General features: G+C 59.3%; 1 protein-coding gene across 2 annotated transcripts in view; it reads right to left on the reverse strand.

Moving 5' to 3' along the window:
- C24H6orf89 (chromosome 24 C6orf89 homolog) overlaps positions 1-24,088 on the reverse strand; it is a 146,870-nt gene that overhangs the window by 23,948 nt on the left and 98,834 nt on the right. The gene's annotated exons all lie outside the window — the stretch shown is intronic.

Raw genomic sequence — 24,088 nt, forward strand, 5'->3', positions numbered from 1 at the left:
AAAATGTCTGTCTGCGTGCGGGAACGGAGGTGCAAATAGTGTGGGGTGAGGAGGTCAGCGGGGAAAGCCCTTTCATCTTTTCCCGGGGCCTTTAGCCGACACGCGGCCAAGGAACATGTGGGGCGAGCGGGAGAGGGTTTTGTCTGCGGCTGGAAAACGGAAGGCTCCCGGGAAGCTCCTTGGGAGGCTTTGGATGCTGTTTCCAAGCTGAAGGAGGCTGAATTGCCCTGTGGGGTGGACAGTGCGGAGATGGGATGGACAGGTCACAGCGGTGACCATCCGGGGTAGGCGACAGGCAATTAGGTTTGGGCTTCATCCCTTCGCACAGCTCAGCAGGACGCTGGGACCCCCCATGCTCCAGGGCGATGGGGAGGAGGCGGCACTGAACCCCACGATGCCCACGACACGGGGGCACTGGGGAAACAGTTTGGACCTCGGAGGAAGCCCTGGAGGAGCCCAGAGGTCATAGAGTGGTTTGGGTTGGAAGAGACCTTAAAGCCCGTCCAGTTCCACCCCCTGCTATGAATCAGGGGCTCTAAGCCCCATCCAACCTGGCCTAGAACACCTCCAGGGGTGGGGCAGCCACCACTGCTCTGGACAGCCTGGACCTCCCCTTCCTCATTGTGAAGAATTTCTTCCTAATATCTAATCTAAATCTTCCTCCTTTCAGTCTAAAGCCATTTCTCCTCCTGTCCCTGCCCTCCCTGATCCAGAGCCCCTCCCCAGCCTTCCTGGAGCCCCTTTCAGCACTGGAAGCTGCTCAAAATTCTCCCTGGAACCTTCTCTTCTCCAGGCTGAACAACCCAAACTCATCCTGGCCTCATGGCAGAGATGCTCCAGCCCCCTGAGATGTGCGGCAACCCCCTGCTCTGCCTCAGACACTCTGCATGTCCTTGGTCCAGTCCCTGCATCTCTTTATCCCAACTGGACTAGAATAAACCTCTGCATGTGGTTTGAACCCCGGCATCTCCCTCCTGGCAGCACCGTTGCTGCCATCGCCTGCCCTTGTTGGTCAAAGGAGGAGTCCCAGCGCAGCCCTACCCCACGCTGAGCCGGATCCAGGCTCATTTCCAGGATTCGGGGCTGGGCTGGGCAGCCGTGGGTGACAGCTGGTGCCTTGGGTGGCATCCACTTGTCCTGCTGTGCTGGGGTCCCTGGGCTCCCCTTTCCTAGAGCATCCCTGTCGCCGTGCACCTGGGTTCTGCTGCACCGCGGGACTCCAGCTCTCCCCGGAGCTTTCCGTCGCCTTTCCCTGGCTGTGCCGCAGGGCGAGGGCTTCTCCTGCCTGTGCAAAGCAGATGGTAAAAAACACAGACTAACGAGATCAGAGATTAATCTGCACTTTGCTTCCAAATCACATAATCATGTAATTATTCTCAGTATCGGGGTGGAGCAGGCTCTGGGCTCCGTTCCCTGCTCCCTCTGGGGGCACTTTGCCTGGCAGGATGGTGCTCTGGGACCCTAGTAGTTTGGTGTTCCTGCCACTTCTCTGCTGGTTTGATGTCCTCCAAGCCCTTGTCCTACATGAGGTGTCCTACCCGCGGCTCCCCATCGCACCCCATCGCAACCCCTCGCCCTGGTTCAACCTCGCGCAGGGGTTACCCGCTTCGTGCCAGGGCAGCCCAAGCAAGAAACACCTCCCTGAACACCTTCCCACAGCCCAGGAGCAAAGCCAGCCCCGAAACTCCCAGTTCCCACCAGTAAGAGGCACTGGGGTGGAACGGAGGCATTGCCGATGCGTGATGCCGCTCCAGAACCCACGGGAGAGCCGGGCAGCGCTGGCACCAGCCGCTGCTGCTCCAGCACCGCAGCCGGTTTTTATGGGAGAGGAAACAGGGGGAGAAATTTTGTGTTTCAGGCAGCGTGTGCGACCGGTGGCCCCGAATTCCTGAGCCGCTGGTTGCACGGCCCCATTATCAGCACGGCCGGGCTGGTTGCTGGAAAAGGGCGGCAGCAGGGCTGGGTGACCCCACGCTTCCTTCCTTTCCTGGAAGCCGCTCGCTCTGAGCGCGATGCTGGTGCTCTGATAACCAGCTGCTTTCACAACGCGCGATGCGAGCGAGGGGCCACGGCTGGTGCTCGCTTCCCTCCCTGCTGCCATCCTTCCTTGCACCACCCTGAAGGCTCCTGCTTGCCATGCCTCAGTTTCCCCCCCACCCCAGCTCCGTAGAGCTGGAAACACAGCACCGTGAAGCCTGGTTGCTTGTCAGAAGAGTGAGAGCTTGGATGTTCCTCGCTGCAGGGTGTAATGAAGTGTGTCAGGTCTCAGCCTCGCTCCCCCTCCATCCAAGACACTGGAGTAGCGAGGGCTGCTCTGGAAATCTCTTGCGTGTCCCTCGCGGTCCCCTCCCTGCGTGGTGACAGGTCCCTGCACGCCACAGAAGGCACCGCCACGGGTCAGGGCGGGACACGAGGCGGACGAGTGTGGCTGAGGGGGAAACTGAGACTGGGACAGGGATGCCATGACCTGCCTGAACCCCCCTGAAACAGCTCCTGGCACCCCTGCTCGCTCCCTGGACACCGTTTCGCAGCTCCTGGGGCTGCTCAGAGCCAAGCTGGTGGTGATAGAGTTTGATCCTGGGCTCAGGGACCTGCCACGGGCTGGCTGCGGGCTGCTCAAACCCCTCTAAATCCCATCGGGGTGCACTCGGTTGGATGCAGCACCGCCCCAAGCAGGAGCCAAGGCATTCGCAGGGGATCGCCATCCCTCTGGGACACCCAGCTCAGGGTCAGGGGTCCTCCCGGTGAGGTTGACCGCAGCCAATTTGCCTTCTCTGGGCCACGCGAGGAGGAAGTTTGCAGGGTGGATTCCATCGGGCAGGTAAACAGCGGCCAGATGGGACCCAGATACCTGCCCGGAGACACCGGCCAAGCCAGGTTTGCACAGCCCGGCCACTTATTTGCTCTAGGGAGGGCTTTTCTCTCTGTCAGACGTCAGCAGCCGTGCTGGGACGTCACCCGGCGAGCTCCTCCGTCACGCTCCTGGCCAGGTGCCTGCATCTGGGGCTCAGCGGGATTGGAAGGCTGCGCTGCTCTCGGTGGCACCGACCTGGGTACCACGGCCTCATCTCCCAGGGACACCCGGAGGATTGCATCCAGTTCTGGAATCCTCAGTGCAAGAAGGAGATGGAGCTGTTGGAGCGGGTCCAGAGGAGGCTGCAAAGATGATCTGAGGGCTGGAGAACCTCCCGTATGAGAACAGGCTGAGAGAGTTGGGGTTGTTCAACCTGGAGAAGAGAAGGCTCCGAGGAGATCTTAGAGTGACCTTCCAGCACCTGAAGGGGCTACAAGAAAGCTGGGGAGGGACTGTTCACAAAAGCTTGGAGTGATGGGCTGAGGGGCAATGGGGATAAACTGGAGAGGGGGAATATTTAGACTAGACCCTAAGAAGAAATTCTTCACGATGAGGGTGGGGAGGCCCTGGCCCAGGTTGCCCAGGGAAGCCGTGGCTGCCCCATCCCTGGAGGGGTTCAAGGCCAGGTTGGATGGGGCTTGGAGCCCCTGACCCAGTGGGAGGTGTCCCTGCCCATGGCAGGGGTGGAACTGGATGGGTTTTGAGGTCCCTTCCAACCCAAACCATTCCATGATTCTATGATAGCTGGGGATCACGGTGATGCCCAGGTCTCTTCCACTGTGGCCAAAAGGGTTTGGAGAGCCTTATGTGCCTGGCAACACTGGGGTGAGGGTGGCAGGACTCACTGTTCTGGTCCCACCAGACCCCTTTACTGTGGAGTGAGAGGAGAGAGGCTGCTGTCGTCACCCCTGTCTCAGATGGAGGAGGCGGCTGGGCAGGGCTGGGCTGCAGGCAGAGGATGCCAGGCGTGCCCTGGCACATGTGTGGGTGCACCTTGCACCCAGCCCTGGTCCCCCATGCTTCTGGGATGCTCTCAGCCTCAGCAGCGAGATCTCTTGGCTCGTCCAGCTCCTTTAGCTCACCCTTCTCCATCTGTCCCAGCAAGCCCACACCCTTCCCTGCTCCAAGGGGTAAACTGAGGCACTGGGATGTGCGAGAGCAAAGCAGGGATGTGGAGGGGAGCTGCCACAGGGGCAGGCTGTGGGGTGCCAGGCCTCCACCCCAGGGCGCTGCTGTGTTACCCAAAGCCCTGAGGCTCTCTGCAACTCTCCCATCCAGAGGATGCTGGGGGTGTTTCTTCTCCCAGGTCTCCATCTCTCCCCCACAGCCTGGATCTCTGAGGCAAGAGAGCTCCAGGGCACAGCGCCCACAGCAGCATCACCCACGTTTCCTCGCACTTTGCGTGGTGGTAAATAATGCAAAGCCCAGAGGGTTTCTCACTGCAGCAGCACCCAGGGGATGCTGCTCCCTTCGCCTGCCAGGGCACGGAGAGGAAACGCTGGGTCGGGACCCGCCGGCCTCTCAGAGTGTGTATTTACGGCGTCAGAAGGAGAAGTTGTAAATTCACCAGGTTTAATTGAAAGCCGGTGCTGTGGGTTTGCCTTAATCCACCCTCCTCCTCTTCCTCCATTAGATAACGTCTCGCTGAAACCACTTTGCAAACTCACGGCATTCCTGCGCGCTGAGCGCTGGGGCAGCCGGCGGGGCCACGACGGGCGCTCACGTGCCACGAGGTCACATCCCCGCGGCTGCCGCTGCTCCTCCTGCCCCGATCCCTGTAGTGGTGAAAAGAACCGACCCACTCGTGACACGTAATCTGGCTGAGATTGGATGGTTGGTGGGATGCAGCAAGTTGCAGGGTGGCACGAGGGGGAAGCACCCCGAGAGTGCCAAGGAGAGGAGTCAAAGGGCTCAAATAGAAAAAATAAAGGAAAATATTTCAGGTGCAGGGGAAATCTGAGCAGCAGATGGGATGAGACCTGCTCAGAAGAGCTGGTGGAGAAGAAACGGGAGGCATCAGAAAGGTCAGCAATGCTTCCCCTTCCACAGGGAAACCGAGGCACGGAGCCAGACAGGGCTTGGGGCTGGGGCCTCATCGTGGAGCCCCTTCCTCTTTTGGGTTCTGCAGAACCAGCGGCGGAAGAGGAGAAAACCCACAGGTTGCAAAGAAGTCGATTTGCTGGCGCGAATCCCCACACGCACCCCCAACCTCATCCTCCCCAGGGCCACCCCAAGGGGGGACCTCGCTGCCTCCTCCCTGCCCCTCTCCGGCATCTGGCGCAAAGGGAAGTTTGCTTTGCCAGCGGAGTTCAGGCAGAGGACAAGGGGTGGCCAGGGCTGTCGGGGTGTCCTCCGGCCGCCGCTGACCTGCGAGGAATGCTGTGAGTCACGGGGAAAGCATCCCCACACCACCAGCCCCTCGCCAGCGTGCGGGAGGACGGCGACTCAAGGCTGCAAATCCTGCATCCCGAGCTTCGGGATGAGCCAAGGGATCATAACGCCCCCCCAGACAATCCCGTTCCACCCCACAGAGGTGTCCGAGGGGGACGCAGTTTCCACCCCAGGCTGGTGCTGCGGAGGTGCCCATCACCCCGGTGTCTGGGCGCGGGACGGGGCAGGCAGACCAAACGCAGTCCCCAGCTCTGGGGAGGCCAGACATGAACTCAGCTTCTCTGAGCTGGGAGAGATGACGTGATGCTGGGAGGCCAAGCGGGGCTGGGAAATCGTCCCAGCCCAGTGCTCGGGGCTCTCCCGCTTGGCCACCTCCATCCCTCTGGCCAGCAGGAGGGAAAAAAGAGAGATGCAGGAGGGAAGAGAGAGAGATGCTCACTGAGGCGGATCCTGCTCTCATTCCTTGCCCAGGGAAGCTGGTTTTGAGCTTTATCAGCTCACGGCAGCTTCGTGCCCAGTGCTGGAGAGGAGAGAAAGACTTTTCCCAGCGGTGCCTTATTGAGGCGCTGAGCCCCGGACGCTGCTTTGTTTCAGGTCGTGTTGCAAAAAATAAAGATGGAAAGAACATTTGGGGGAAGAATTGCAAATTCCTGGAAGATTATCTAAGCGTGGCAGCTGCCCCCAGCCCAGGGCCAGGACCCTGCTGGGACTACGCGTGGAGGGGGAACGCTGGGAGGGGATAAACCCAAGAGCATCCCTCCTTAGGTGAGCATCCAGGCTGTGCCCTTGCAGCCTCCACAGCTGGATATTTCCTAAATGGGGGGAAACATCCAATATTTTTGCAGATATCTCAGTCCTGGGCTTCTCCTGGGGACTGGGAGGATGCTGGCTACAGGGAGGAGCTGCCTTGCTGAGCGAGGCACCAGCACCAGCCACGCTTCCTTGAGAGCAGCCGCTGCTTTTGCTTTCATGCAACAAACCAAGCCGGGTTATTGAAGGGCCGAGTGGCAGCAGGAACCTGTTGCCACCTCCTGCCTGTCCCCAGCACCAGGGCAGGAGACCCAGGAGGTGATGGGGACGTGCCAAAGGACAGTGACCTCCAGGGTCCCCTCCTCGCAGCTGGAGCTCATGTGCCCTACCCAGGTCATCTCCAGCTCCCAGGTGCCACCCAAGAGCCACTTCATCATCCCACACCTCTCGTCCCATGCCAGGAAAAGCAGAGACCTGCTGCTCTTGTGACACCTAATGGCAGTTGCTGCGATCAGACCCAGCGCTCTCCCAGGGAGGCTCAGCTTTCCCTGGCGCAAACAGACAGAGGAATGTTCTGATACCCAGCCCAGCCTGGTACTGCTGAGCCTAGAAGGGGTTGCAGGAGGGTCTAGGAGGTCTTAGCTCTGGAAAAGAAGAGCCCAGGAGCTGTATTTCCCCCCTCTCCTAACCTAAATGCAGACTGTGGCTGTGTTGGTTGTCTCCTTGCCTCCTCCCAGGTGTTTCCAAACCTGCTGGCCACCTCAACCCCAAATCCAGCAGTGCCTGCAGAGCTGGAGGAACCCCAGACAGACAGGAGGAACCCCAACTTTTGCTCTTCAATCCTCCCCCACCATGTGAAAGGACAGGCAGGAGCCTGCCCACAACCACAGCATCAGACATCAGAGAATCCACACCAAAGCATCACGGAGCAGCCTCCGCTCCCCAAATCCTGCTGCTGGGGGAACGCCCTGTTAAACCCAGCCCCGTCCCTAGCGAGGAGGACGTGTCCCTTTGCATCATGGCATCGAAACCTTGGTGGAGGGCTCACTTGGAGCTGGGAAAACACCCAGATTAATCCAAATCCTGCATTAAAGGGGGAAAAAGCTTTTAATTACCCAGGACCGTTGACCCCAGAATCTCCGGGACGCACTCCTCATTTTCCTCCTTGCCCAGGTCCCCCTGTCCCGCCAACACGGAACCATGCTGGGTGCAGGGGAGAGAGATGCAGGGAGAGGTGGTGGTGGAGGACGGGTTTTGGGGAATTTAGCTCTCAGACCACACACCTCGCTCACCGCTGCTTCTGTTCCTGGGAAGAGAGGGGATGGAGCACACAGCGCAGACACGAGCAGCACCCGTGGGCGGCCCCGGCCAGCGCTGCAGGAGGGATGGGGAAACTGAGGCACAGAGCAGGTACACAGGGGGACACCGGCCGGTGCCACTGCAGCTCTCTGAAGGCAACACGGGGACCAAAGGAGGCAGCCGAGCCCAGGAGCTGACAAAACATCCTTTGGGCTGGACAAGGGAGGAAGCCCCAGAGCCTCCTCCTTTATTTCCATCCACCTTCAGGCCATTTTCCCTTCCTGAAGAGGCTCTTTGCAGGGCGGCTGGCAGAGGGGGGCACTGGCTTTAAGTGTATTTGATGGATAATTCCTCATTACCTTAATGCATTTGCAAGCTGGGATAATTGATGGATGTTTAACAGGATGCGTTTCCGACAGTCGGCTGGAGAAATGGACTCCCATTACTCCGCAAACGTTTCTTTTTACCATTGAACTCCTTTGTTTCAATTGATCCTCGCCTTTCCCATCACTAGCTGCTCATTAATAATCCCCAAAGCAGCTGCTTTCCCCGTCTCCAGCTCCTCCCGGCCTCGACCTGTGATGCCAGCAGCGGTTGCAAGCAGATCTGGGTATCCTTGTAGGTCCTCGTTTGAAAATATGAATGATATTTTCCCCCCTAAGCGTGGTCGAACCTGAGTAAGAGCAGGGGAAGGGCAATCCTGGGGTGTCAGAGCAATCAAGCTGTTGTCTGGGAGGAAGGAGAAGAAACTTGAGGTGCTTGTCCGCAGGGCTGAGCCAAACCCAAGGGAGAGGTCACCCTTTGGGGTTGGTATCAGCCCAAGCCAGGCTGGAACGGAGCCACGCTGTGCCCGCAGCACCTTTATCTGCGGCTCCCTCTGCTCGGGAAGGGCAGCCCAGGGGTTATCGGCGCTGCCGGTCCCCTGGCAAACGGTCCCTGAATCCCCACCCTGGGAGCCTGGGATGGAGGAGAGACCCCTGGGCTCCCCCAGGGAGCAGCCTGCTGGTGAATTCCCTCAGGGTTTCTGCTATAAAGCGCTTGGCACGACTAGGGCTCCTTCATCCACCGGTGTCACCCCAAAGCCAGGGCAGCTTGGAGTCTCCTTGCTCTTTTTCAGCCTGCCAAGAGGAACCAGGAGGGCTGGGGGGGGTGTCCAAGGGGCTATTTTCCCCGTGATATTGAGCTGTTCCCTGTCCTGGTGCCTCCCAAGCTGAGACGCTGTCTTGACGCTTCCCTTGCTCACCAACACTCCCGCCTCGCAGCCCCATCCTTGGCTGCTCTAGCCCCAAAACCTGGATTCGGGGCTCACACTTTCACCCTCCAACCTCAAGTCCTGCAGGACCATTGCTCACACCTTCCCTTCCTCTTTCCAGTTCCACCCCCAGAGCCGCAGACAAACCTGCAGCCCCCTCACTTGCTTTTCTGCTCTCTTCCCCTTTAGCCTCTGCTACCCCTCACACCATCCTCTAACCGTGAGCTGACCCTGCCCTGCAGCATCCCTGGTCCTTCCAGCCCATTTCCCATCCACATTTTTGTCCTGAATGAAGCAGAAGAGCCTTGGCACAGGAGATGAGACACCACAAGCCTGGCTTAAAGCAGAAATAAAAAGAAAAAAACAAAACTCAGAGAAAGAAAATCAGCTGGGGCTGCTCAAGGTTTATATGGGGGGGGGATTGGGCCAGATCCAAACCAGCTGGGAAGGTGGGGTGGAGCAGAGCTCTGAGATCCACAGATGGAGAACGGGGAATAAGGGGCCTGGAGGAGATGTCTTCACCCCAAGGTGCTCTTGAGGGGTCCGAGGGGCCAGGTTCCAGGGCACAGACCGACCTGATAGAGCCCACGCTGCCAGGGAAAGCAGCAAAATCCTCAGTCCCAGAGGTTGCTGCTGGGAATGAAGCATGAGATGGAGCCCCCACTTGCTCCCCAAAATGTGGGATGCACCCCAAAATGAGAATGTGGCTGGAACCCCAGATCCCTGTGCTGGGGAGCTGCTGGTTGCAACCCCCCCCCGTTTGCACATCCCCTTGGGGAGGCAATAACCTGGTTTTGGGGGGCTCTGCCTCCTGGGGTCTCAGCTCAGGAGGATCTTTGGCTTTTAACTGAAAGGAGGAAGATTTAGATCAGACATTAGGAAGAAATGGGGAGGTCTTGGCCCAGGTTGCCCAGAGCAGTGGTGGCTGCCCCATCCCTGGAGGGGTTCAAGGCCAGGTTGGATGGGGCTTGGAGCCCCTGATCCAGTGGGAGGTGTCCCTGCCCATGGCAGGGGTGGAACAGGCTGGGCTTTGAGGTCCCTTCCAACCCAAAACATTCCATGATTCTATAACTCTGTGATTCTACGGCCTGAGGTGGACCCTGTCCACCTCCTTTGTAGGATGAATACCCTCAAATAACCTTCTGAGAAGGGATGAGCTCTGCGCTCAGAGATGGATAAGACCCCTCTTTCTGTAGACAAGATGCTGGGCAGGAGGGGGATAGAGGAGATAGGAGAAAGCATCACTGCTCCCGTAATGCACTTCTTGTGCCCCAGAGATGCTCCTCTTGACTCTGTAGCTGCCCCGCAAACCCCACGGTCGGTCCCTGCCTACGTGGACCATTTCCAAGCCAGGTCCAGGCTTCACCCCAAGCAAACCTGGGGGGTCCCGTTGAGCTGCCGGCTGCAGCTCTGATCCCCTCTTGAACTGTGGAGCTGGCCTTAAATCATCACAGGAAAGCTGGTAAAAGCCTCGGTGCCTTCAAGCATGAAATACAAAGCACTCACCGCCCCCTTTCAGCCTCTTCCCTGAGTGCCCGGCTCACCGCATGAAACCTTTTATATCCCCCCTCCCTGTTTCCCTCTCTGCCAGTCCAGAGAGCGCTGGCGCCGCCAGCCCCTTCGCAAACAGCACAGTCCCAAATTGCTCTCTGTTTTTATTCATAAAAATAAAAAAAAAAGGAGGAAAACCAGGGCTGCGATGTCCTTTCTCACCTCTGAAGTAGCACAAGGGGTGGGGAGGAGGGACGGGAAGCCAAATCCATCCCATCCTCGGTGTTCAGTCTGAACCCAAACGAGCTGAAAGGTTTGATTTTAATAGAAAGAGCTCGGGGAGGTATTTTGTGTGAAGGACTGCGAATGTGCAATGGGGATGTGGAAAGATCCCTGCTGCTTCATCACTGATCAGCCCCTGGGACCTGAGGGGGCTGGTGGACCCTGGTGATGCTTCTCCCCAGGAGGATGGGGATGCACGGTCCCATCATGGAGGGGGATGAAGGGGACCAAGGATGCTGGGGAGCATCATCCCTGCATCCCGATGGCTGGGATGGCTCCGTGGGGCGATGCCATCACGGGTAGATGGGGCAGTGGAAGGGTGGGTGGCACAGGGCAGCCCTGGAAGCCTGGAGCGGATGCAGGTGGCGGAGAGCGAGATGCTGTCGCGCGGCTTATCAATCAGCGGCGGCTCAGCCGAGCACGGCAGCGTCTCGGAGGTGTAAATCAGACCCGAACAGGCTGAGGGTTTCTCGGTGAGATCTGGCCCCGCCGTCAGCATTTGCTCTGGCGGCAGCGTCGCGACGGGGAGCCCGCACGTCCCCGCCAGCTCAGCGAAGGGCACGTCAGGACGTCCGTGTGAGGATGCTGAGCACGCCACTGCTCCGCTACCGGGGGAAAACGGCCTGGGGGAGCCCAAAGAGCAGCTCCCAACAGTCCAAACTCCTTTTCAGAATCTTTTTTTCACCTTCCCAGGTCCTACTGATGGAGTCCTAGCCAAGCACATCTCCCTACCCACCATCGCCCTGCGGCCTTTGTAGGGAGCAATAAGGCACCTGCAATTTCTGAACTGCATCCATCCGTCCCAGAGCAGGATTTATTCGAGCAACACTAGTATTTGCTCCCAGGCTGCTCAAAGGAAGCCTGGGACGGGGACAGGGGCTCTCTGGGGAGTCCGTGGGTGGCCAGAGGTGGCCTGTCCCCTTGTCCCCACCCTGCCTGGCACAGAAAGGGGGACGTGGCTGGGGGTTTCCATTCCTCCCCGTTCTCCTTAGTGTCCTTTCAGTGCAGTGTAGCCCCAGTGGCACAACACCCCCATCCCTGCAGCAGCAAGGACGAACCCAGGGAGCTGCTTTCCTGCTCTGAACTCATCCTTTGGCTGCCGAGACGGAGACTGTTTCAATTTTCCCCACATCAGGCAGTATTTCTCCAATTGCAAGAACCTAAGGGATCGATTTCAACCACCTGGAGCTGGCCCTGGTCTCAGCTCGCTGCCATTTACACTTGAGCTTTTCCTTGCCATGTGTTTTATTCCGCTTTCCAACGCTGTAGGTGCCCAGGGAGGCTGGTGCTGCTGAATTGCTCCTTCTCCTCCCAAACATCATCAACCTGGAGCCATCCCAGCCCCTGAACTGTGCTGTGCAGGGTCTGCACGCTGTGCCTGGTCCGAGCATCGCTGGCTTCACTACTATTCAGCTGTCAGCACCGCGCTTCGCTGTCACGATTTGCTCTGCAGGGTTTCACCTTCCTTCTCCAACCACTTTGCTCTCCCTCAGGTTTCTCCCATCCCTCCCATGCTCCCTCCTGTCCATCTTTCAGGTGCTGTTCCAAAACTGGGGCTTTTCCCAGCGAAACACGGCTGGATCAGCTCCTTCCCTGCCGCGGCGGCGGAGGGGGGAGAGCGAGTGAGCTCTCTGCCTTGGCTCATGTGAGCATCTTCCATCCCTGCATGAACGTGCTCACATTTAAGGAGTAATTACCGTGTGAGTCAGCCGCTTCGGCACACGCCCGACGCCCCGATTCCTCCCGCTGCTCCCCTTATCCCCCCTTCCCAAGCCCTTGGGATGCGAGCTCGGGGCATCACCACCCCCAGCACCAGCTTTTGGGGGGAAGAAGGGTGGAGGATGCAGAAAATCGTGTCCCCTGGGAGATGTTGAAGCCCTGGGGACAGCGATGCCCAGGAAGGGGCTGTGGTCCAGCAGCCGCCCGATGCATCCTGGGCTGGGGCTGCCAGCGAGCGGCCGGGAGGCTGCAATTATTCAATCTGGAGCAGCCCTGACCTGCTGACAAAGGCAGAGTTATTTTTAAAATGCAACCACTCAGCAAAATTCGCCTCTGCCGCCTGTCCTGCTGCCGCTGCCGCCACCGGGGAGAAAGCCGGCCCGGGAAACGTGGCTCTCGGATGCCTGAAAAGGGAGGCAGGAGCACAGTCCCTGCCCTGCACCCTCCAGGTGCCCTCCTTGCCCTCCGCTGGCTTTTTGGGCTGCTGAATCCTCTGTGAAGGAACGGGAGCATCACAACCTGCTTTCCAGCACTATTTATAGCCCCACGCGTGTGGCAAACTCAGGGCGAGGGAGGGCTCCCCAAATGCATCCCCAGGATGGTCCCCAAACCATCCCCAAGATGGTCCCCAGATCAGCCCCCAGGATGGTCCCCAGATCAGCCCCTAGGATGGTCCCCAAAGCATCCCCCAGGATGGTCCCCAAAGCATCCCCAGGATGATCCCCAAAGCATCCCCCAGGATGGTCCCCAAAGCAGCCCCAGGATGGTCCCCAAAGCATCCCCTAGGATGGTCCCAAAAACATCCCCAGGATGGTCCCCAAAGCAGCCCCAGGATGGTCCCCAAAGCATCCCCTAGGATGGTCCCAAAAACATCCCCAGGATGGTCCCCAAAGCAGCCCCAGGATGGTCCCCAAAGCATCCCCTAGGATGGTCCCAAAAACATCCCCAGGATGGTCCCCAAAGCAGCCCCAGGATGGTCCCCAAAGCATCCCCTAGGATGGTCCCAAAAACATCCCCAAGATGGTCCCCAACGCAGCCCCAGGGTGGTCCCCAAAGCAGCCCCAGGGTGGTCCCCAGAGCAGCCCCCAGGATGGTCCCCAAAGTATCCCCAGGATGGTCCCCAAAGCAGCCCCTAGGATGGTCCCCAGATCAGCCCCCAGGATGGTCCCCAAAACATCCCCAAGATGGTCCCCAGAGCATCCCCAGGGTGGTCCCCAAAAGAGCCTCAGGATGGTCCCCAAAACATCCCCCAGGATTGTCCCCAGAGCAGCCCCCGAGGTGGTCCCCAAAACATCCCCAAGATGGTCCCCAAAGCAGCCCCAGGATTGTCCCCAAAACATCCCCCAGGATGGTCCCCAAAGCAGCCCCTGAAGTGGTCCCCAAAATATCCCCAGGATGGTCCCCAAAGCAGCCCCAGGATGGTCCCCAGAGCAGCCCCCTGCTCCCTCCATGAGGAGGGATCCTGCCCAGCTCAGAGGGCTAATTTTTTCTTGTTGGATGATGCTCGTGGGGCAAAGACCAGACCAGTATCTCCCTGTCCTTGCCCTTTTCTCAGTCTGTGGGTCAGAAGCAGCTTCTGCCTGTGCTGGGGGTTTGGCAGGTTGGCATCTGGGAGGGATGCGATCAGAGGAGGGTTTGGCATTTGCACGGGAAGAGCTGGATCTGTTCCAAATTTCCAGGGGGACAAAGTCACCCCAAGCCTGCTCCAGCTCCAAATACCCATCTCGAGGGGCCGGGGATACTCCATGCACAACCAGGCAAGACCCTCAGCGCTCCCACCTCACAAACCCCCCTTTCCATCCAAACACACTCGGCTGGGGGGTTAATTCCCAGTTCCCAGAGGGGGATGATCTGCTCCAGGACTGCCCAGCAGAGCTGGTGCTCCCCAACCCCTCTCGCCTTGTCTAGCTGCCCGGGAGCCCTCCTTCCCTTTTATTGCCACGAGGTGAATTAATACCCATTTCCTGAAGCTTTTATGTTTTCCTCCCAAATGGCTCTTCCAGCAGAGGGATATTGGGTTACAGCAAATACCAGCAGCGAGGAATGAGCTCTGTCTGCTCTTAAACCCACCGGTGCCTTTGGGCACCATCAACCTCCAGTCCCACTCTAGGAGCCAGACGGATGCTCCCAGCACCTAGTGACCCTTTGGGATGGTGGAAATCACCAAGGACCCTCTTGAACATCCACACGGGCAGAGCAGGGCTGGCTGAGCTGCTGGGGTTTGAGGATTTGGGGTGGCCCCTGGTTTCGGGGTGGTTTTGGGGCGCCTGGTTTGGCTGCTGGGGTTCCTGCCTCTGTCTCGCTCCGAGCGCACGCACGCCTCTCGGGCTGGTTACTGTAGAAACGAAATTAGCACGGGGAGGGAATGCAATCCCAGAGCTAATTAAGGTAATTACAGCTTCACACCAGCTGCTCACGAGGTCCAAGGACCTTCTGTAACTTGTGGAGGGGATCAGCTACCCAAGGGGGGGACTTTGAACTCTGGTGTCTGCTGGGGTGGCACCCCCTGCTCCGGGGGACCACGAGGCTTCGGTGGCACTTGGGGTGGGTGGTGACACCGAGCCGGGGCTCCGCGTGGCCCCAGTTCTTCCTCCCAGACGTGTCAACCCCATTGCAGCAGCAGGACCCAGACTGAGCTTGGGGTTGAGGGTGGGTTTGGGGTCCCTGGGGAGCAGCTTTGGAGGGGGGTTTGACTTGGGGAGCTGGCGAGAGATGCTCGCGGAGCCCAGGGGGCTGAATTTTACAGCAGCACAGCCGGGGTTGTGCTAATCACAGCCAGGTTGGGGTTCCCTTCCATCCCCCAGGAACCGTCTGGATGGGGCCAAGGGGTGCAGGATCGGTGCAGGGAGCGGAGAGGCAGCTGGGGGGTGTCAGGATGGTCCTGGGGAACGTGAGGCTGGAAAATAGGACACGATCACCAGCAGGGGATGGACACACTGGGACCAGTTGGGCACCCAGTGGGTCACGCAGGGATGGGGCGACTGTGGGGGCCACCCACAGCATCCCCGGGCAGGAGCATCCTCGGGTCTCCTGCAGCAAAACGTTCCTACCTAGCGGCTGCCTTCGCACAAAACATGTTTTTTGGAGCTGATTCCCAGCACGGATCCTGGGTGGGAGCCAGGGGAATGCAGCCAAACATGTTTGTGCGTGGCTGAAACTGCCCGGCGGCCGGCTGGGGCGCAGAGGTGGGGACAGCGGGGGCTTCGGTGCCCAGGGCTGGGGACAGCGATGCTGCGTGTCGGTGCCAGGAGCCGCCGGTGATTCACTGCTTCCCAGCACGCTTGATATTTATTACCCAGCTTCGTTACGGGGCCGACATGAAATGTGGTGCAGGGAGAAGGGGGGTGTGTGGAAAATAAACACAGCGCTGGCGTGGCGAGCGGCAGCATCCCCCGTCAAACCCGATGGGTTTCCCCATCCTCCCCTCCCCGCTGGCTTTCTCCGCCTGGTGGATTTTGATGGAGGAAAATAAACGCTCGCAAAAATCACACTCTCTCTCTCTCTCTCTCTCCCGGCTTGTCCCCGTTTGCCCTGCGCTTTTGGCAGCTTTGCCGGGTTGGGTTGGGACGTGGCGAGAAGGGGAGCGAGGAGGGAGGGATGGAGGGATGGAGGGATGGAAGGATGGAAGGATGGAGGGATGGAGGGATGGAGGGAGGGGATTGCTCTGGGATGTTGAGCCCCAGCAGGGTGGTGGGGCTGAACCAAGACCCCCTTCCTCCACAGGATCCCCCTCCCCAACCTCCTTCTGCCTGGTCCCTGCAGCTTTGGAGATGTGGAGCTGCCCAAGGCACGCGAGCATGAGAACTGCCCCAGCTCGGTGCACGGATGAGGGTCCCAAGGGATGGAGAGGTGGGAGGGAAGGGGGCAGATCCCCCGAGCTGGTCCCCAGGGCTCGTCCCCCCACCCGAAGGAGGGTGATGTGTGAAGAGAGAGGAGGTCTCCGTGTGGGGCTGGATCGGAGGCAGCAGAATGGATCCAAGACCGCAGGATGGAGCTGATGCAAGGAAGGAGATGAAGCAGAAAGCTGGAGCTGGTGCAAAGGGACAGATCCAGTGCAGAGGGGCGGCTTGGATGCGGGAGGCTGGTTCTGCTGCAGGGGGCTGGAACTGCTGCAAAGGGACGGCTCTGATGCAGACGGATGAATCTGAGGCAGACGGATGTGACTCAGAGTGACACAAGCGCGGGGGTTTGTGTCACCCCCCAACCCTGCTGTTAGCACAGGGCTGATCCCCTCTCCCCCAGCACCACGGGCAAAAGAGCCCATCACCTCTCCCTCTGCAGAGCCCCACCTGTGCCTCAGTTTCCCCACACAGCCAAGGGATAGAGGCTTCTCCATCCCCGTTTCCCTGCACGCCTCCTTCTGCCTGTCCCCCACCCAGCGTCACGGTGAGGATGGGGGCTCCGACCCCCTCCCTCCGCAGCTGGGAAGGGCCGGAGGGATGTGGGGCCAGCGCCAGGTGCTCCCCTGGTTATTTATAACCCCCTCCAATTGCTGGTGTGCGGCGGCAGCTCCTGGGTATATTTTTAGCCTGCTGCAGGGAATCACGGCGGCGAGCGCTCGGGAGCAGCAGGAGGGAGGGAGAGAGGTGCTGCAGCACGAAAACCTGCCAGCATCCCTCCTGGCCTCACCATCCACCCCCTCCAACCCCCCTGGGATGGCTCAGAATCTCGTTGGTGCCGTCGCATCCCTTAACGGCCTCTTGGTACCCAAGGGACCGCGGGGTTTGGTGCCCGGAGCCCCAAAAAGCCGGAGAGGGGGACACGAGGCTGCATCCCGGCACGGGGCAGCGGTTGAGGTGTGGGGTGCGGGGGGCAGGATGGTGGTGTTGGGGCTGCAGCGGCGGCTGCCGCCTTCTCGAGACGAGCAGACACGAGGCGAGCGGTGCTGTCTGCATCTCTAATGGGCCTCGCGGCCGCCTGCTCCCCCACCCGGCGCGGGAAACGCGGGCGAGGGCTCCCCGGTTCTGCTCCCCCACCATGGGTGCTGCCCAACGCGCTGCTGGAGGGGTTGCTCTGCATCCCCAACACTGCGCGGCACAGCCGGACGCATGCACAGACAGACAGACAGACACACAGACACGTGTGCGCATCGCGAGGAAGGAGCATCCATGGCGAGTCTGGGGATGGAGCTGGTGCTGAGCTGGGAGGGTCCCCCTGGTTGTGCACAGAGGGGCCAAATCCTTCAGCTTGGCCCGCTGCAGCCCTGCCGGAGCCCAGGCTGGGGATGCCCCCGAGTTTTTCACACCCCAAAAGTCAACTGCAGCCTGCGGGAGATGCAGAGCACCTGGGATTGGCTTCCCAGGCACCCCAGCACTCAGGAACCCAGGGATTTGAGCACCCAGGGCCAGGGAGGACAGGCCAGGGAGCAGGGACAGACACCCTGGGGACAAGGGACAGACAGACACCCCAGGGACCAGGGACAGACACCTTGGGGACAAGGGACAGACAGACACCCTAGGTATGAGGGACAGACATAACATCCTAGGGACAAGGGACAGACACCCCAGGTATCAGGGACAGACAGACAACCTGGGGACCAGGGACAGACACCCCAGGTATCAAGGACAGACAGACAACCTGGGGACCAGGGACAGACAGACACTCAGGGGATGAGGGACAGACACTTCAGGGAGCAGGGACAGACGGACACCCTAGAGACAAGGGATGGACAGACAGACAACCTAGTGACGAGGGGCAGACAGACAGATCTCCCGGGGACCAGGGACAGACACCCTTGGGGCCAAGGACAGATAGACACCCCAGGGGTGAGGGACAGACACCCCAGGGACCAGGGACAGACAGACACCCCCAGAGACAAGGGACAGACACCCCAGGGACCAATAGACACCCCAGGGATCAGGGACAGACAGACACCCTAGGGACCGAGGCAGACACCTTGGGGACCAGGGACAGACACCCTGGGAACGAGGGACAGACAGACACCCCAGGGATGAGGGGCAAACACCCTGGGGACCAAGAACAGACACTCTAGGGATGAGGGACAGACACCCCAAGGATCAGAGACAGACAGACACCCCAGGGACAAGGGACAGACACCCCGGGGGACCAGGGACAGACAGACACCCACCCCCAGCAGCGCCCGAGGGGCGTGGGGCTGAGGTGTGAAGTGCCACCCTCGTGCTCCAGGCACTTTCCCCGTCTCCCTTCTCCCCCGTTGGGTTCCAGCTGCCAGGACGGTGCCTATAAATATACATCAAGGCTCATTTACATGACGGTTTATTCGGGAGCAAATTCCACAGCTGCCTGGCTGGGGCCAGAGGGCAAGAGTCGTGCTCGAAACCGGCTGTGCCTCAGTTTCCCCATCTGCAATCCAGGCCAGGGTGGGAACGGCTTTCCCTGCTTTTTTGACTATCTGTTCCTGGAAAGCCCAGGCTGTTATTATCGAGGCTATTTATAGCCCGGTAAATGGGTTATTAATGTGATTATTGGCAGCGTGGCAATGGGTAATCGCCCTGGGCGGGGATGACACCTCGTGTGTGCAAAGTGCTGCACGGGGACAGTCTCAGCCCCAACCTGCCCCCAGCCCAGGGGAAAGCTCACCCCGTAGAATCACAGAACCACCAGCTTGGAAAAGACCTTTGAGATCACCTGCTCCAACTGTCCCTGTCCACTGCTAACCCAGATCCTTGAGCACCTCATCCCCCCAGCTCTTCAGAGAATCAGAGAATCACCAGGTTGGAAGAGACCCACAGCATCATCAAGTCCAACCATTCCCATCAATCACTAAACCGTGTCCCTCAGCACCTCATCCACCCGTCCCTTAAACCCCTCCAGGGAAGGGGACTCAACCCCCTCCCTGGGCAGCCTCTGCCACTGCCCAATGACCCTTTCCATGAAAAATTTTTTCGTAATGTCCAGCCTGACCCTCCCCTGGTGGAGCTTGAGGCCATTCCCTCTCGTCCTGTCCCCTGTCCCTTGGGAGAAGAGCCCAGCACCCTCCTCTCCACAACCTCCTTTCAGGGAGTTGGAGAGAGCAATGAGGTCTCCCCTCAGCCTCCTCTTCTCCAGGCTAAACACCCCCAGCTCTCTCAGCCGTTCCTCATCAGGCCTGTTCTCCAGCCCCTTCCCCAGCTTCGTTGCTCTTCTCTGGACTCGCTCCAGAGCCTCAACATCCTTCTTGTGGTGAGGGGCCCAGAACTGAACACAGGATTCGAGGTTTGGTCTCCCCAGTGCCGAGTCCAGAGGGAGAAGAACCTCCCTGGCCCTGCTGGCCACGCCGTTTCTGATCCAAGCCAAGATGCCATTTGCCTTCTTGGCCACCTGGGCCCCTGCTGGCTCATGGTCAGTCGCTGTCAACCAACACCCCCAGGTCCCTCTCCTCCAGGCAGTTTCCAGCCAGACTTCTCCTAGTCTGGAGCTGCTCAGGGTTGTTGTGCCCCAAGTGCAGGACCCGGCATTTGGCCTTGTTAAACCTCATCCCGTTGGTCTCAGCCCATGGATCCAGCCTGTTCAGATCCCTTTGGAGCCTCCCGACCCTCCAGCAGATCAACACTTCCACCCAACTTAATGTCATCCTTCTTGTAATGAAAACCCCAACGCCCCGGTGGGCATCAGTCTGCAACTCCCTGAAAGGAGGTTGTGGAGAGGTGGGAGCTGGTCTCTTCTCCCAAGTGATGGGTGATAGGAGAGAGTGAATGGCCTCAGGTTGCACCAGGGCAGCTTCAGACTGGACATTAGGAAAAATCTCTCCCCCAGAAGGGTTCTGTGGCCCTGGCAGAGGCTGCCCAAGGAGTGGAGGAGTCCCACGGCAGAGCTGGGGGCTGGTGGCGGGCGAGGGGCTTTGCTGGTGCCGTGTCCCGGTGTTGGAGTCCAGCTCTTGTTCCGCTCATGCTGATTAGCTGAGTCACAGCTGGGGTGCTGCTAATTAAATGTATTTCTTAATTAACAAGATCACAGAGAAGGCCTGCCAGCCTGGCTTGGCTTTCAATCACAGTTGACAGAGGCAGCTGCAGCCGCGGAGGTACCATGTGGCCTGAGGTGTGATGAGTTCCCCAGTGCTCAGCGCTGCCCACAGCCACCTCCGCTGCTCTCCCACCCCACGAGCCCGTTTTCCTGCGCCGGGGAGGGTGGGGAGGGCTTGTGTTGGGTCACATCATAGAATCATAGAATCACCAGGTTGGAAGAGACCCAACGAATCATCGAGTCCAACCATTCCCATCAATCACTAACCCATGTCCCTCAGCACCTTGTCCACCCGTCCCTTAAACCCCTCCAGGGAAGGGGACTCAACCCCCTCCCTGGGCAGCCTCTGCCAGGGACCAGTAACCCTTTCCGTGAAGAATTTTTTCCTAATGTCCAGCCTGAACCTCCCCTGGCGGAGCTTGAGGCCATTCCCTCTCGTCCTGTCCCCTGTCTCTTGGGAGAAGAGCCCAGCTCCCTCCTCTCCACAACCTCCTTTCAGGTAGTTGATGAGATGAGATGTGTGATGAGATGAGCAGAGTGGCCTCAGCCCCTGGATGTTTCAGCCCTGGGGTGTAGCGAGTGTGTCAGGGCTCAGCCAGCTCCCATTCCTGCCCTGTGACTCAGGGCTGCTTCGCATCCCCCTCATCCCTCTCCACCACCTGAGCCCTGACCAAATCTAGCTATTAATAATAATAATAACAACCCCCCAGCTGTTATTCGCTGACCTCAAAGCACAACCTCGAGTTCCCTAGGCGGGGAAACGTCTGCTCCCCACAGGATGGGGAAACTGAGGCACAGGAATTGGGGCAGGAGCAGCGCGATCCAGGCTTTTCCCTCATAAATCCTGGCTTGGCAGATGGGGCAGCGAAACCCTGGGGAGGTACCTACAGCCCCACAGGTGGGTGAAGCGGGTGTGGGAGGAAAAAAAAAAAAAAAAAAAAAGAGAAAAAATATAATTAAGTCAAATTGAAATAGAAATCAATAGAATTAAATATAATAATAAAGAAAAGAACCCATTCTGCCCCCCAGCCTGAGCTCTGCCCCCCGGCGATGGGCCGACACCCCCGCGGGAAGCCGGGAGCCGAGCTCTCTGGAGGGATTTAGCGCGTCCTCGTCCGCCGGCGTGGGCAGGCGATGGAGTTTGGGCTTCTCCCTGGTTTTGGCAGTCTGGTCATGTCCTGCCGGGAGAGCAGCAGGACTGAGTCACGTTCCAGCAGCAGCAGCAGTGACTCACGGCCGCCCCAGCCTCCCCGGGAGCAGCCAGCACATTGCAGAGATTCCTGGATGGAGGCAGGAAAATAAAATTAAATAATAACAACCGCCAACCAACACTCACCCCCCCTTCTCTTCTTCTTCTTCTTCTTCTTTCCCCCCCACCTCCAACCTCCTGCCACACAGGCGCAAACAGCGAATTCCTGCGCCACTAGGAAACCCCTCCCGCCTCGCCAGCCGCCGGGATGCGCAACCTGAGTCTCAATGGCACCAAACGCGCTTCGCCAGCAGCCTGCGGGCACCCCCGAAACGAGGGGGATGCTGCTCCGACCCCAAAGCTCCCCCCACCCCCCAAGCCTGGGGACCCCCCTCCCCCCGGCAGCCAGGTCTGGTGGTGCACTGCGAGGGGGGGCAGCTGGTTGGATCCTGGGGTCCCCCCTCGCTTCGTGTGGCTCCCCGAGGGGTTTCGGGGGGATGAAGAGGAGGATGAGGGCACCGCAACCCTGAGGCTGCACCATCCTCGCTGCGGGGTGTTTTTTTAGGGGAGCATCACAGCTATTTTGCATCATTTAGCATCATCTCCCACCCCTGTATCCCCGCAGCCAGGGGTACCCCAAGCCTCGGGGGAGATGGGGGTCCCGGTGCCCCTCGCGGCTCCAGTCGTGGTGGAGAGGGCTGCGTGGCGGCCGTCTTCAGCCTCGGCACATCTATTATTTAATGCGCTCGGTGGGAGTGGTGGAAACCCCCCGCGGGCTGCGGAGGCTGCGCGGCACCGAGAGGCCATGCTGCTGCTGCAGCCCCAGCGCTGCGGCGAGGGCCATGCAGCCCGCACGGCGCAGCCAGCGGAGCCACGGAGGGCACCGGCCCTCGAGGGATGGGGCAGGGGATGCGCCCGGGGAGCTCCATACCAAGAGAGCCCAAGACCCACAGGACCTGAGCTGCTGCAGAACCCACGCCGGGCATTACAGAGCAGTCATAGACTCATGGAATGGGTTGGGTTGGGTTGGAAGGGATCTCAAAGCCCAGCCAGTCCCACCCCTGCCGTTGGCAGGGACACCTCCCGCTGGATCAGGGGCTCCAAGCCCCATCCAACCTGGCCTTGAACCCCTCCAGGGATGGGGCAGCCACCACTGCTCTGGGCAACCTGGGCCAGGGCCTCCCCACACTGACAGCGAAATGTTTATCCCTAAGATCTCATCTCAGTCTCCCCTCTTGCAGCTGAAAACCGTTCTCCTCATCCTGTCCCTGCCCTCCCTGATCAAGAGCCCCTCCCCAGCTTTCCTGGAGTCCCTTTCACTACTGGAAACTGCTTTAAGGTTTCTGCAGAGCCTTCTCCAGGCAGAACAACCCCAGCACTATCATCCTGTCCTCGTACGGGAGGTGCTCCAGCCCTCGGGTCATCGTGGCCTCTTCTGAACTCGCTCCAACAGTTCCATATCCTTCTTATATTGGAGATTCCAGAACTGGACGGATGATCTGTGGGTAGAGAGCTTGAGCTGCTGCCTCAGTGATGCTGTCGGGAGAGACCAGCTCCTCCAGAGCTCCCATCTCACGTAGAGCGCAGCCCCTATAGAGACCTATAATTAGGAAGCGAGTATCCCCAACAGCGCGATCCCTACAGAGGGGGGATGCCTACCCTGTAGGGACCCCACCAACAGATCCTGTCGCTACAGAGCAAATGCCCCCACCCCACAGAGCAGAAAGCAGCCCTGCAGGCTGGGGCTGTGGGGTTTTATGGGGCCCCATCCAAGGGCACTTGGGAGGACCCTCTGAGCCCCTTCTTGGAGAGCAGAGGGGATCGCGCCGCACAGAGCTCTGCAACGGGGCAAGGGGGGGGATCAAAATACCCCCCTCACTTCTCTGGGTCCCGGCTGGTCACCTCTGTGCCTGCTCCACACCCTTGAACCCCTTTGCAACCCATTCCCACAGCTGATGGGGGTGCGGAACCCAAGGTTTGGGCTGAACAAGGCTGATGAAGTCCTGCAGCGGTGCCTGCTCTCCTTCACCATGACCTGGGTTTTCTCAATGAGGGGTGGCCCAGCCCCAGCGTGGCCGCAACACCCCGGTTTCACAAGGTATTTTGGTCAGTGCTTACAAGAAGAAGCTGGGGGGGCTGCGGTGAAGGGTGGGGGGGGATTCCGGTAAAAGGCCTGCGAGCCTTCCTCATTCTCCAGAATAGGAAACTGCATCACTTCTCCGCAGGGTTTCGCTTTCTGGTGGGGAGGCAGGAGGCCAAACTGCTCTGCTTGACCATCGCTGCGAGGGGAGCCAAAAAGCGTAAGAGGAAAAAAAACTCATCAGCGTGCTTGCTGCATGTTTTGGGTGCAAATAGCTCTTTTTTTTTTGTTTTTTCTTGGTTTTTTTTTTGTTTTTCCTTTTCCTAGGAAAGCAGAATCATGAAACACCATCACTTAGGTCTCCCACCAGCCTGTTTCGGGAATGCTTGAGGAAGCCGAGTGATGTCTTTGTAGAATGGATGATGCCAACTCCATGAAAGCAACTGTCCCACTGCCCCATCACCCCCTCCATCCCTCTTGTTCCCTGCAGCCCTTTTAGAATCATTAGGTTGGAAAAGACCTTTGAGATCATCAACTCCAACTCCGGCAACACGCCTGGATGCTGCGGCGGGACAGTGGTCCCCGAGGGCAGCTGGGGGCCAGGAGGGAGGTGGAAAGAATGGGTAAAAATAGCACCCAGGTGCCCTCTGCCCCAGAAGCGATTTCTTGTTCGGTAAACAGGAAATCTATTCTTAGGCCCATTCATGAGCCGCGCGCTGAGGCAGCTCCCCGCTCCAGGCTTGTTTTGTTCCACGCTGACACCGGGGTGACGCTGAGGTGGAAGGCCACCACGCAGAACCTCCCAGCCCCACGGGCTTCCCCTTGCTTGTCCTTCTCCTCCAACAGCATCATGCACTC

The sequence above is a fragment of the Phaenicophaeus curvirostris genome, chromosome 24, assembly GCF_032191515.1.
Source record: "Phaenicophaeus curvirostris isolate KB17595 chromosome 24, BPBGC_Pcur_1.0, whole genome shotgun sequence".
NCBI classification, from domain to species: Eukaryota; Metazoa; Chordata; class Aves; order Cuculiformes; family Cuculidae; genus Phaenicophaeus; species Phaenicophaeus curvirostris.